The sequence below is a fragment of the Nomascus leucogenys genome, chromosome 13 (genome assembly GCF_006542625.1).
Source record: "Nomascus leucogenys isolate Asia chromosome 13, Asia_NLE_v1, whole genome shotgun sequence".
In the NCBI taxonomy this organism is placed as follows: Eukaryota; Metazoa; Chordata; class Mammalia; order Primates; family Hylobatidae; genus Nomascus; species Nomascus leucogenys.
In genome coordinates, this window is record NC_044393.1 from 72726311 (window position 1) to 72739258 (window position 12948).

Genomic DNA, 12948 nt, shown 5'->3' on the forward strand with positions numbered 1-12948 from the left:
GTAAGATATTGGCTGTGGGTTTTTCATAAATAGCTCTTATTATTTTGAGACACATTCCATCAGTATCTAGTTTATTGAGAGTTTTAACATGAAGGGCTGTTGAAGTTTGTCGAAGGCCTTTTCTGCATGTATTGAGATAATCATGTGGTTTTTGTTGTTGGTTCTGTTTATGTGATGGATTATATTTATTGATTTGTGTATAATGAACCAGACTTGCATCCCAGGGATGAAGCCAACTTGATCATGGTGGATATACTTTTTGACTTGCTGCTGGATTCGGTTTGCCAGTATTTTATTGAGGATTTTCTCATCAATGTTCATCAGGGATATTGGCCTAAAATTATCTTTTTATATGGTGTCTCTGCTAGGCTTTGGTATCAGGATGATGCTGACCTCATAAAATGAGTTAGGGAAGATTACCTCTTTTTCTATTGATTGGAATAGTTTCAGAAGGAATGGTACCAGCTTTTCTTTGTACCTCTGGTAGAATCTGGCTGTGAATCCATCTGGTCCCAGACTTTTTTTTGTTGGTAAGCTATTAATTAATGCCTCAATTTCAGGACCTGTTATTGGTCTATTCAGAGATTCAACTTTTTCCTGGTTTAGTCTTGGGAGGGTGTATGTGTTCAGGAATTTATCCATTTCTTCTAGATATTCTAGTTTATTTGTGTAGAGGTGTTTATAGTATTCTGATAGTAGTTTGTATTTCTGTGGGATCAGTGGTGATATCCCCTTTATCATTTTTTATTGCATCTATTTGATTCTTCTCTCTTTTCTTCTTTATTAGTCTTGCTAGCTGTCTATCTTTTTTGTTGATCTTTTCAAAAAACCACCTCTTGGATTCATTGATTTTTTGTGTGTCTCTGTCTCATTCAGTTCTGCTCTGATCTTAGTTATTTCTTGTCTTCTGCTAGCTTTTGAATTTGTTTCTCTTGCTTCTCTAGTTCTTTTAATTGTGATGTTAGGGTGATAATTTTAGATCTTTCCTGCTTTCTCTTGTGGGCATTTAGTGCTATAAATTTCCCTCTACACACTGCTTTAAATGTATCCCAGAGATTCTGGTACGTTGTGTCTTTGTTCTCAGTGATTTCAAAGGACATCTTTATTTCTGCCTTCATTTTGTTATTTACCCAGTAGTCACTCAGGAGCAGGTTGTCCAGTTTCCATGTAGTTGTGCAGTTTGGAGTCAGTTTCTTAATCCTTAGTTCTAATTTGATTGCACTGTGGACTAAGAGATAGTTTGTTGTGATTTATGTTCTTTTACATTTGCTGAGGAGTGTTTTACTTCCAATTATATAGTCAATTTTAGAATAAGTGCGACGTGGTGCTGAGAAGAATGTATATTCTGTTGATTTGGGGTTGAGAGTTCTGTAGATGTCTATTAGGTCTGCTTGGTCCAGAGCTGAATTCAAGTCCTGGATATCCTTGCTAATTTTCTGTCTCATTGATCTGTCCAATATTGACAGTGGGGTGTTAAAGTCTCCCATTATTATTGTGTGGGAGTCTAAGTCTCTTTGTAGGTCTCTAAGGACTTATTTTATGAATCTCGGTGCTCCTGTATTGGGTGCTTATATATTTAGGATAGTTAGCTCTTCTTCTTGAATTGATCCCTTTACCATGATGTAATGGCTTTCTTTGTCTCTTTTGATCTTTGTTGGTTTAAAGTTTGTTTTATCAGAGACGGATTGCAACCCCTGCCTTTTTTTCCTTTCCATTTGTTTGGTAGATCTTACTCCATCCCTTTATTTTGAGCCTATGTATGTCTTTGCTTGTGAGATGGGTCTCCTGAATATAGCACACTGATGGGTCTTGACTCTATCCAGTTTGCCAGTCTGTGTCTTTTAATTGGGGCATTTAGTCTGTTTACATTTAAGGTTAATATTTTTATGTGTGAGTTTGATCCTACCATTATGATGTTAGCTGGTTATCTTGCCCATTAATTGATGCAGTTTCTTCACAGCCTCGATGGTCTTTACAATTTGGCATGATTTTGCAGTGGCTGGTACCAGTTGTTCCTTTCCATGTTTAGTGCTTCCTTCAGGAGCTCTTTTAGGGCAGGCCTGGTGGTGACGAAATCTCTCAGCATTTGCTTGTCTGTAAAGTATTTTATTTCTCCTTCACTTACGAAGCTTAGTTTGGCCGGATATGAAATTCTAGGTTGAAAATTCTTTTCTTTAAGAATGTTGAATACTGGCCCCCACTCTCTTCTGGCTTGTAGGGTTTCTGCCAAGAGATCCACTGTTAGTCTGATGGGCTTCTCTTTGTGGGTAACCCGACCTTTCTCTCTGGCTGCCCTTAAGATTTTTTCCTTCATTTCAACCTTGGTGAATCTGAACAGTTATGTGTCTTGGGGTTGCTCTTCTCGAGGAATATCTTTGTGGTGTTCTCTGTATTTCCTGAATTTGAATGTTGGACTGCCTTGCTAGGTTGGGGAAGTTCTCCTGGATAATATCCTGATGAGTGTTTTCTAACTTGGTTCAATTCTCCCCGTCACTTTCAGGTACACCAATCAAATGTAGATTTGGTCTTTTCACATAGTCCCGTATTTCTTGGAGGCTTTGTTCATTTCTTTTCACTCTTTTTTCTCTAATCTTATCTTCTCGCTTTATTTCACTAATTTGATCATCAATCACGATATCCCTTCTTCTGCTTGATCGAATCGGCTACTGAAGCTTGTGTATGCTTCACGCAGTTCTCGTACTGTGGTTTTCAGCTCCATCAGGTCATTTAAGCTCTTCTCTACACTGCTTATTCTAGTTTGCCATTCCTCTAACCTTTTCTCAAGGTTTTTAGCTTCCTTGCAATGGGTTAGAATATGCTTCTTTAGCTCGGAGAAGTTTGTTATTACCGACTTCTGAGGCCTACTTCTGTCAGCTCGTCAAACTCATTCTCCGTCCAGTTTTGTTCCCTTGCTGGCGAGGAGTTGTGTTCCTTTGGAGGAGAGGAGGCATTCTGCTTTTTGGAATTTTCAGCCTTTCTGCTCTGGTTTCTCCCCATCTTTGTGGTTTTATTTACCTTTGGTCTTTGATGTTAGTGACCTATGTATGGGGTTTTGGTGTGGATTTCCTTTTTTTTGATGTTGATTCTATTCCTTTCTGTTTGTTAGTTTTCCTTCTAACAGACAGGCCCCTCAGCTGCAGGTCTGTTGGAGTTTGCTGGAGGTCCACTCCAGACCCTGTTTGCCTGGGTATCACCAGCGGAAGCTGCAGAACAGCAAATATTGCTGCCTGATCCATCCTCTGGAAGCTTCGTCCTAGTGGGTCACCTGCCTGTATGAGGTGTCTGTCGGCCCCTACTGGGAGGAGTCTCCCAGTCAAGCTACACGGGGGTCAGGGACCCACTTGAGGAGGCAGTCTGTCCATTATTGGATCTCAAATGCCATGCTGGGAGAACCACTGCTGTCTTCAGAGCTGTCAGGCAGGGACGTTTAAGTCTGCAGAAGCTGTCTGCTGCCCTTTGTTCAGATAGCCCTGCCCCCAGAGGTGGAATCAAGAGAGGCAGTAGGCCTTGCTGAGCTGCGGTGTGCTCCGCCCAGTTCGAGCTTCCCTGCAGCTTTGTTTATACTGTGAGCATAGAACTGCCTACTCAAGCCTCAGCAATGGCGGATGCTCCTCCACCCGCCAAGCTCCAGCATCCCAGGTCAATCTCAGACTGCTGCACTAGCAGCGAGCAAGGCTCCGTGGGCGTGGACTCGCCGAGCCAGGCATGAGAGGCCTAAATGACACTTATCCTAAATGACACTTGCCCTAAATGACACTTATCACTGTTTAAAAATAAGCCAGATTATTAATCCCTAACTTAAAACCATTCAATTCATGTGTTTGTAATAAAACTCAAGCTTTTATCCATGGCCCACCTCCCATCCCTACCCTCCCTTGATGAGCTTCACTTTCATTTCTTCTCTGGTTGATCCCTGCAACGTGGCACATCCTTTTTGCCTCATGACAAAAAGTAAAGATTAAACTTACATTCCATCTGCCTAAAAGTTTGTCCTCTATACCTTTCTGTGTCTGGTTATTCTTTGTGAAAGGTCTTAGCACGGATGTGTTCCCTCTCAGACTATCCTTTCTGAGAAAGAAGCCTCCCCACTTCAATGACCAACTATCGTCATGCTTATTTTCTTCACAGTTTACCACAATTCATTTTCTTACTTATGTAACATTCACCTCACCTACTTAAATACAAACTTTTCAGTGACAGGAACTTGATATAGCTCGTTGGCATACCTAGTGCACAGCATAATACCTGGCATTGTAGATGGTCAATATTTGTTAAATACTGCACTGGTGAGAATCCCACATTCATCTACTTCTCTGGGTCCTACCATTCTTGACTTTGTAAATTCTCTTTAGCTAGTGAGCCAATCCACTACTATTTCCCACCCAAAGCCCTCTTGAAAGTATTTGTCTACACTGTGGGTGAATGGGCCATATCTTCAAGACTGCAAAATTGCCCAGACATTCCAAGCTGCATAAAAACAGCTTAACCAAACCTCAAAACTCAACCTGATTTAATACTTTTTATATTAATGTATACATAAAGGAAATGTAAAATTTTGCTTTATTTGAATGGTAATTACATTTTAAATCTTGAAGTCAAGCCATAACTCAGCCAAATATTTAGTAAATACTTTGGGAATAGTCAGAATATTTTTTTCTCAGTACTTATACTGTTCTACTAAAGATAAATCTAAAACTAGCATAAATCATCACATTTTTTCTAGTTTCCCAAAGGAATTATTAAACTTACCTTTTATATTGAAAAAAAATTTGGGGAGAGGCAAATCATGAGATCTTTAGAAATTGTTTTAACATACACAAAGTGGTGGCTCCAATTTGAAATATAAAATATAAAGACCTGCATCCACAAGAGGCAAGAGTGATATCTTTTAATGGTAGAAAGGATGGATTTACATTGAAATATTTAGGCCAGGTGCAGTGGCTCATACCTGTGATCCCAACACTTTGAGAGGTGGGCAGATCGCTTGAACTCAGGAGTTTGAAACCAGCCTGGACAACATGGTCAAACCCCATCTCTACAAAAGAAATATAAAAAAAAATTAGCCAGATGTGGTGGTGCATGCCTGCGGTCCCAGCTGCTCAGGAGGCTGATGCGAGATGATTACTTGAGCCTGGGAGGTGGAGGTTGCTGTGAACCAAGATCGTACCAGTGCACTCCAGCCTAAGTGACAGAGGGAGACCCTGTCTCAAAATAATAAGGAAAAAATAAAGAAAGAGTAAAAGAAAAATTTGAATTTATTATGGTAAGTTTTCTTCGTTAAATTCATATCATTTCTGCTATAGTATGTACTGTTAAAATGCTCTTTTTACAATCAAATATTAATTAAATGTCATTATGCATTAGCAACTTCAATTAGAAATTGAAACAAAACACAAATGCACATGAAAAGATCAATTATTTTCAGAGAGAATAGAGTACAATACTGAATTTTCAATAATTCAATATTTACTTTGGTTGCCAATATAGAGCTTTATTGTAAGTCCTGATTATAATTAGGCTTGGTTTATATTAAATAAGGTACTAAGAATAGTGACAATCTCTTTGCCTTAGCACTATTGAGATATGTAAGAAGCCAGAATTATAAGAGACTGGAAGAAAAAGGAGGGCTCTTAAACGATAATCCCCCTTACAGACGGTTTTGCTTGTTACCCTAGTCAAAAAGTATTAAATGAAAAATCCTAGCAATAAACAATTCATAAGTTTAAATTGCATGCCCTTCTGAGTAGTGTGATGAAATTTGGGTCACCCTGCTCTGTTCTACTTGGAACATAAATCACCCCTTTGTTAAGCATATTCACTCTGCATATGTCACCAGCCTATCTGAACATTTAGTGGTTTTCCTGATTGTCAGATCAATCATGATGGTATCACAGTGTTTGTGTTCAAGGAACCCTTATTTTATTTAATGATGGTTGCAAGAATATTGATGCTGGTATGTTGTTATAATTGTTCTTCATTATTGGTATCGTTGTTAATTGCTTACTGTGCTTTATTTATAAATTAAATGTTGTCATAAGTATCTATGTATAGGAAAAAACCCAGCATACATAGAGTTCTGTATTATTTGTGTTTCCAGGCACTCAGCACTGTGGGTCTTAGAGCATATCCTCCACCGGCCAGGCGTGGTGGCTCACGCCTGTAATCCCAGCACTTTGGGAGGCCAAGGCGGGCAGATCACTTGAGGTCAGGAGTTCGAGACCAGCTTGGCCAACATGGTGAAACCCCGTATCTACTAAAAATACAAAAATTAGCGAGACCTGGTGGCACACACCTGTAATCCTAGCTACGCGGGAGGCTGAGGCAGGAGAATTGCTTGTACGCAGGAGGCAGAGGTTGCAGTGACCTGAGATTGCACGACTGCACTCCAGCCTGGGCAACAGAGCAAGACCTCATCTGAAAAAAAAAAAGGCCTTCACAGATATGGGGAAACTACTCTAGGTTGATGATCCATTAATGTGAAACCATTTTCTCTTTTCAAAGTTCATGTGTGTGTGTGTGTGTGTCTTTGTTCTCTGACCTTCTCCTCCACAGCCTTCTTAGGTCTCATCTCTCTACTTGTTTGTCTCTATACAGTGGTAAGCTTTTGGGACTAGAACCACATGTCCCACCCATCTTGACACACCAAGAAGTGCCTAGCATCACATTATGCATATACTAAAATGTGTGTCTGTATATATAGAATAGACAACCAAATACGATGGTTTCCCTCATGTCCATTTTATGTCCCTGGAAGTATAATATACTTTTATATCTAGACTATAAGTCCTGTATCTGTATAGAAATTATTAGTTTTTCAAAGAACTTTCATAATTATGCTCTTATTTTTATAACAATGATATGAAATAACAAGAGCAGTGTTATTACACAGTAGGAAACTGAAGTATAAACCTTTAGATATCTCTAGATGATTTGTCTTAATTCACAAAAACTGACAGATCTTAGACTGAAATACATATTCTCTCCTTTTAATCCAAGTTTGTTTCTCTTAGATACACTTGAAATGCCTTTCACAATAGTGAAAATTAAGTACTTTGTTCACAAAAGGAAAAAAGAAAAAAAAAAGATCAACCAGGTTTTAAAAAATTTATTATGACTCAACCTTAATTGACTTAAACTTTGGTTAAACAGAAATAACTGTGAACTCATTTGAACAAGTCATCAGTGTTCAACAAAATATTCAACACATATTTGATGAGTGCCAAAAACTTTACTAGACAAAGTGATAAATATAACTGAAACCCCATACAGGATCTTCCCCACTGTTTGTTTGTCATTAATTTAGTATAACTACCTATAGTGCTACCTTACTAAAAAATACTATTTCTGTCACTTGCCTTTGCTTGGCTGCATGGCAACTAAATGACCAGAGTAATGTCAACAATGTGGATTCTTCCAGGGGCCTGTGACATCAGTGCTGTTGGAGTAGTTCAGTGCTAATAGATTTGACTCATGATTTCAGTTGTTTGATTTTCAGTTTGGAAAAACAGCGTACAGCATAGCAAAAATAAACAATTACCAAGGTTCTGGGAAGCATACTAGAAATAAAGGATTTATTTTATGTTTTTTTTCTACTGTTTTATGCCTAACCAAAATAAAATGTGCATTTCTTAAATCACTGACCCCAAGGCTAAAATAATGGTCGAGTACAAAAACGGAAGAAGGAGAAAAAGGAGAAAGCCTGAAATATACCAAGTAAAAATGAAGCCAAGTGAGATATACATGGGTATTGCTTACTAAACAACAAAATAATAGGATAACTTAAAAACAACAACAAAAAAGAATACAAAAAAACACACAAAACAAACAAAAAATAATAGGATAACTTAAAGTAGGACCCTCCAAGGTGTTTGAACAACACCATTTTTTGTAGAAGGCAAAGATAAAGCTCCAGTTCTGATAAAGCCTCATAAAGAATGGGCTAGATCAGAAAGGACGTAATAAGTGACTTTATAGAGGGTAGATGGGATTGTATGACTAATCATAGCAAGAGCTGTTTTTTAAAATCCAGGCCTGTAAGCGCCACACTCTTTTTCAGGAAGACAGAGTACCTGTGGGCAAAGTGAGGCTGTAGCAGTGGCAGGTGCCTAAAATATGAAGGCCAAGCTGCCACATTGCTCCCTGGAAATTCACAAACAATGCTACCTAAATTTCTTCTTCCCAAAATAGAAATAGGTGGGTCCAAGGACAGTTCTTCTAACACTGTGCTTCAACTATTTTAACCTAAGACTCTTCATATCAGTTGCTATAATTATCATCTTGAAACAGCACATGCATTTCTTGCTATATATAGATAGAAGGAATGCATATTTGGATGTCAGTGTCATTTTGTGTACCTTCCTTGGAACAACAGTAGTATTCACCTAGTCCTTCACTGTTAAATCTGACCCCTCCCTGAAACTCATTCTCACCAGACAAAACTAGAGGCACTGTTTGAAAAGCTAGGACTCATTTTGTTTCTCCTTTGAGAAAACCCACAGGAAAAGCCAGCTTCCATAGAGGCAAATGTGGAGGTGATTACTAGCGTTATGAATAGATCATTCTTTCAAATATATGAGTTACTCAAAGTATGTCTTATTGTGTGTGCATAGATGACTAACTACTTGAGGAATAGGCCTCATTAAAATGGTAGTGCCATCGTCATTGTATCATCATCATCATCATCACTCCCATACTACAGATAAATAATCTCAAAAATGTAAATAATGCATCTACAGAAACAGTAAGTGGTAAAGCAAGACGTGTTCACAGGACTATGTCTTCAATAACAGGCTCTCATTTATTTTACCACGTGATCTTATTTTGGCTTTTCTATCATTATATGCATTATTTTAAATGTTGTATGGTATAGGTAGATCTATAATAACTATTATATAAATGGATAAAACAGGCATACCGTCATTGGTTTAAGAGGAGAAAAGTCACTGCAATGTGTCAAGCCACACTTTAAAGTGTTAAGTGCACATTTTCCAACACATTTGCATTATACTCTAAAGCTTTATATGAATTTCTAATATTGTAAGTAAAAAAAAAGTTGTATAAAATTAAAGTGTTTCACAATGCTGATTGGTTTTCACAAGAGTTCTTCATTGAAAAATTCCAAATTAGATTAATAATGATAACATGTAGACAATGTATACAATGATCTAACCTTTACCCTTGACTATTGCAATACACAGTTAATAGTGGTTTAAAAGCTACCAATGACTTTCTTCACAGAATTGGAAAAAACTACTTTAAAGTTCATATGGAACCAAAAAAGAGACCGCATCGCCAAGTCAATCCTAAGCCAAAAGAACAAAGCTAGAGGCATCATGCTACCTGACTTCAAACTATACTACAAGGCTACAGTAACCAAAACAGCATGGTACTGGTACCACAACAGAGACATAGATCAATGGAACAGAACAGAGCCCTCAGAAATAATGCCGCATATCTACAATATCTGATCTTTGACAAACCTGACAAAAACAAGCAATGGGGAAAGATTCCCTATTTAATAAATGGTGCTGGGAAAACTAGCTAGCCATATGTAGAAAGCTGAAACTGGATCCCTTCCTTACACCTTATACAAAAATTAATTCAAGATGGATTAAAGACTTAAATGTCAGACCTAAAACCATAAAAACCCTAGAAGAAAACCTAGGTAATACCATTCAGGACATAGGCATGGGCAAGGACTTCATGTCTAAAACACCAAAAGCAATGGCAACAAAAGCCAAAATAGACAAATGGGATCTAATTAAACTAAAGAGCTTCTGCACAGCAAAAGAAACTACCATCAGAGTGAACCTACAGAATGGGAGAAAATTTTTGCAACCTACTCATCTGACAAAGGGCTAATATCCAGAATCTACAATGAACTCAAACAAATTTACAAGAAAAAAACAAACAACCCCATCAAAAAGTGGGCAAAGGACATGAACAGATACTTCTCAAAAGAAGACATTTATGCAGCCAAAAAACACATGAAAAAATACTCATCATCACTGGCCATCAGAGAAATGCAAATCAAAACCACAATGAGATACCATCTCACACCAGTTAGAATGGCCATCATTAAAAAGTCAGGAAACAACAGGTGCTGGAGAGGATGTGGAGAAATAGGAACACTTTTACACTGTTGGTGGGACTGTAAACTAGTTCAACCATTGTGGAAGTCAGTGTGGCGATTCCTCAGGGATCTAGAGCTAGAAATACCATTTGACCCAGCCATCCCATTACTGGGTATATACCCAAAGGACTATAAATCATGCTGCTATGAAGACACATGCACACGTATGTTTATTGCGGCACTATTCACAATAGCAAAGACTTGGAACCAACCCAAATGTCCAACAACGATAGACTGGATTAAGAAAATGTGGCACATATACACCATGGAATACTATGCAGCCATAAAAAATGATGAGTTCATGTCCTTTGTAGGGACATGGATGAAACTGGAAAACATCATTCTCAGTAAACTATCGCATGGACAAAAAACCAAACACCGCATGTTCTCACTCATAGGTGGGAACTGAACAATGAGAACTCATGGACACAGGAAGGGGAACATCACACTCCGGGGACTGTTGTGGGGTGGGGGGAGGGGGGAGGGACAGCATTAGGAGATATTCCTAATGCTAAATGATAAGTTAATGGGTGCAGCAAAACAACATGGCACATGGATACATATGTAACAAACCTGCACATTGTGCACATGTACCCTAAAACCTAAAGTATAATAAAAAAAAACCATAAAATACTTCTCAGTTTGCTTTGAAGATGACTGAAATGCACCTTCTTTTATCACAGTTAAAGAGGAGTTAGGACCTCTCTTCACATTTGCAGTTTCTCAATTTTTGAAATAAAACTGGCAAATTCACTAAAATCCACATATTTATATTCATTAACACTGAGTACAAAGAAAATGTCAGAGATGAGAAGAAAAACAAAAGCATGTGGTGCTCCCAGTAGCTTAAGAAATAGAGAGTTTCAGGAAAAAGGGAAGAATCACTGGCAGCAAATCCAATGAGGGTCTGTAAAATAAGAAATGAAAATGAATATAAAATATGAAATGAGTTTCTAATGTAAGTCAGAAAGAGGTCACTGAGACCCGCAAAACGAGTCGTTTTAGTGGGGGGTGTAGGGGATAGAGGCCAGATGGCTTTGTGAGTGCCGATGGTGGCCTGAGTTAATCCAAGGAGAGCTATGTCAAAACAAATTTAAGGCAGACTATTTTCATTGGAAAATCAGTAAGACAATAAACTTAATTGGTTTTTTAAAAGAAAACAACCTTCCTCAATTAAAAATCCCAATTTTTTTGCTTGTTTTATTAATACATTTGCTACTCATTTTTTTAGACTATATATGCTCAATAACTTGACTTAAAAATTCTTGATCAGATTAGATGTCACTGACTGCCCTATCTCCGTCTGTGTATCAGACTAGCAACTATTAAACAAAAATCAAAGACAGCAAATTAGTATGACAAGAAGATTATATTTAATGAAATTTGACCTGAATCTGAAAGATGGAGAAAGAAAAATAGTGTGTATTAAAATATGTCAAAAGTGGATTAGGGTCTGACAACACAAAGACTTACAGATTTGTTTCTTGAACAAATACCTTTAAATTGTGTGTTAATTCTAAGTGGTTTGGTTTTGTTCCATCAGTAGCAACACTCCCTGCAGCTGAATTGGCAGGTCCTTTGTTTTCATAAGAGTTCTTTGAACCAATCAGGACACAGATAATCTTATTATACCTCTGTAGGCTTGCGTTTCTTTTGATGAGAGTCTAGAGAAGTCATGGGTAATACTTTACCGTGTGCCAGAGACCGCTTATGTTTCAGTTGTACAAGGTCAGGTCTTAATTTAACCACCAACTGGATACTTAATTTTAGATACACAGAAGCACACATTGGCTCCAGGGCACTTCCTCTGATTTAGGAAGGTAAGTCCCTGGATAAGAATGACAAGATGATCATTCCAAAAGGTGAGATTATGAAATATTTGATCTGTACCTCACCAACTAGCTTAATGAATAGTTCATTATTGGTAATATTTTAAACAGATGGAAATACAAATTATAGTAGCTACTCATTACTTTCCGGTTGATCACCTATGGACTTACCTGTTTAAGGCCTTTTTAATTAGAGAATAAAGCTAGAATTTGTTTGCTTATAGAATATCAACTCAATTGCATAATTACTAAGCATAAAAAATTGTATCATGAGAAAAACAGATTAAGAATGAGTATCTTTATAGAACATGTCAATATATTTACTATAGAATCCCAGAAGGGTCTCAGCTCACCTCTTGGTTTCTAATAAAAAAAAATTTAAATAATTTTTGTGAATAAATAAATCTCTTTTAAGGCTTTTTCATCACTTGTTGAAAAAGATGAATGCTTTCTGCCAATTTAAAGAAACATTTCTTTAAATTAGTTAGATTTTTAAAAAATAAACTGAATAGAATTGGAAATTTACTCCTGCAAATTTATGTCACAAAATCTAAAGGTTAGAAAGTCCTTAAAATTTATCTGATATCGTCACTCATATTGTTCTTAAATGCACAGTTAACTTCTAAGGAGATTTCTATATCTAAAATGATTTGACTTCCATGAAGTAAAGCAGTGATGTGGACAAGAAAAATCTTATCACTGCTTTCTGCTGAGATTATTAAGTTATTGTGATAAAAAATATAATTTTACAATTCAGTTATTTTATGAGAATATTTTATTTTCAAATAGAAATTTGCCTACAAGTTTTATATTTCCCCTGGAGTTGGATGAATTTGTTAGGTAGTTGCTTAAACTTTTTGAGAAAACTTTTTCTCAGGTTTATGAATTTTTAGGTTACAAAATAAGACCCTCTTTTCATTAATTCCTTCAAAGTAGCTGAGTCATAGAGTATACTGGTTAAGCGTGTGTGGCCTCCATTGTCAGATG

The 12948-nt window shown here is 37.2% G+C and overlaps 1 protein-coding gene across 1 annotated transcript in view; it reads left to right on the plus strand.

The window, feature by feature from the left end:
• The first annotated feature begins 11900 nt into the window (after nucleotides 1-11900).
• ASB15 (ankyrin repeat and SOCS box containing 15) overlaps nucleotides 11901-12948 on the plus strand; it is a 37973-nt gene continuing 36925 nt past the window's right edge. The window contains exon 1 of the mRNA XM_003261265.2: nucleotides 11901-11994. The gene's annotated coding sequence lies outside the window, so the exon portion shown is untranslated. The remainder of the gene's footprint in view (nucleotides 11995-12948) is intronic.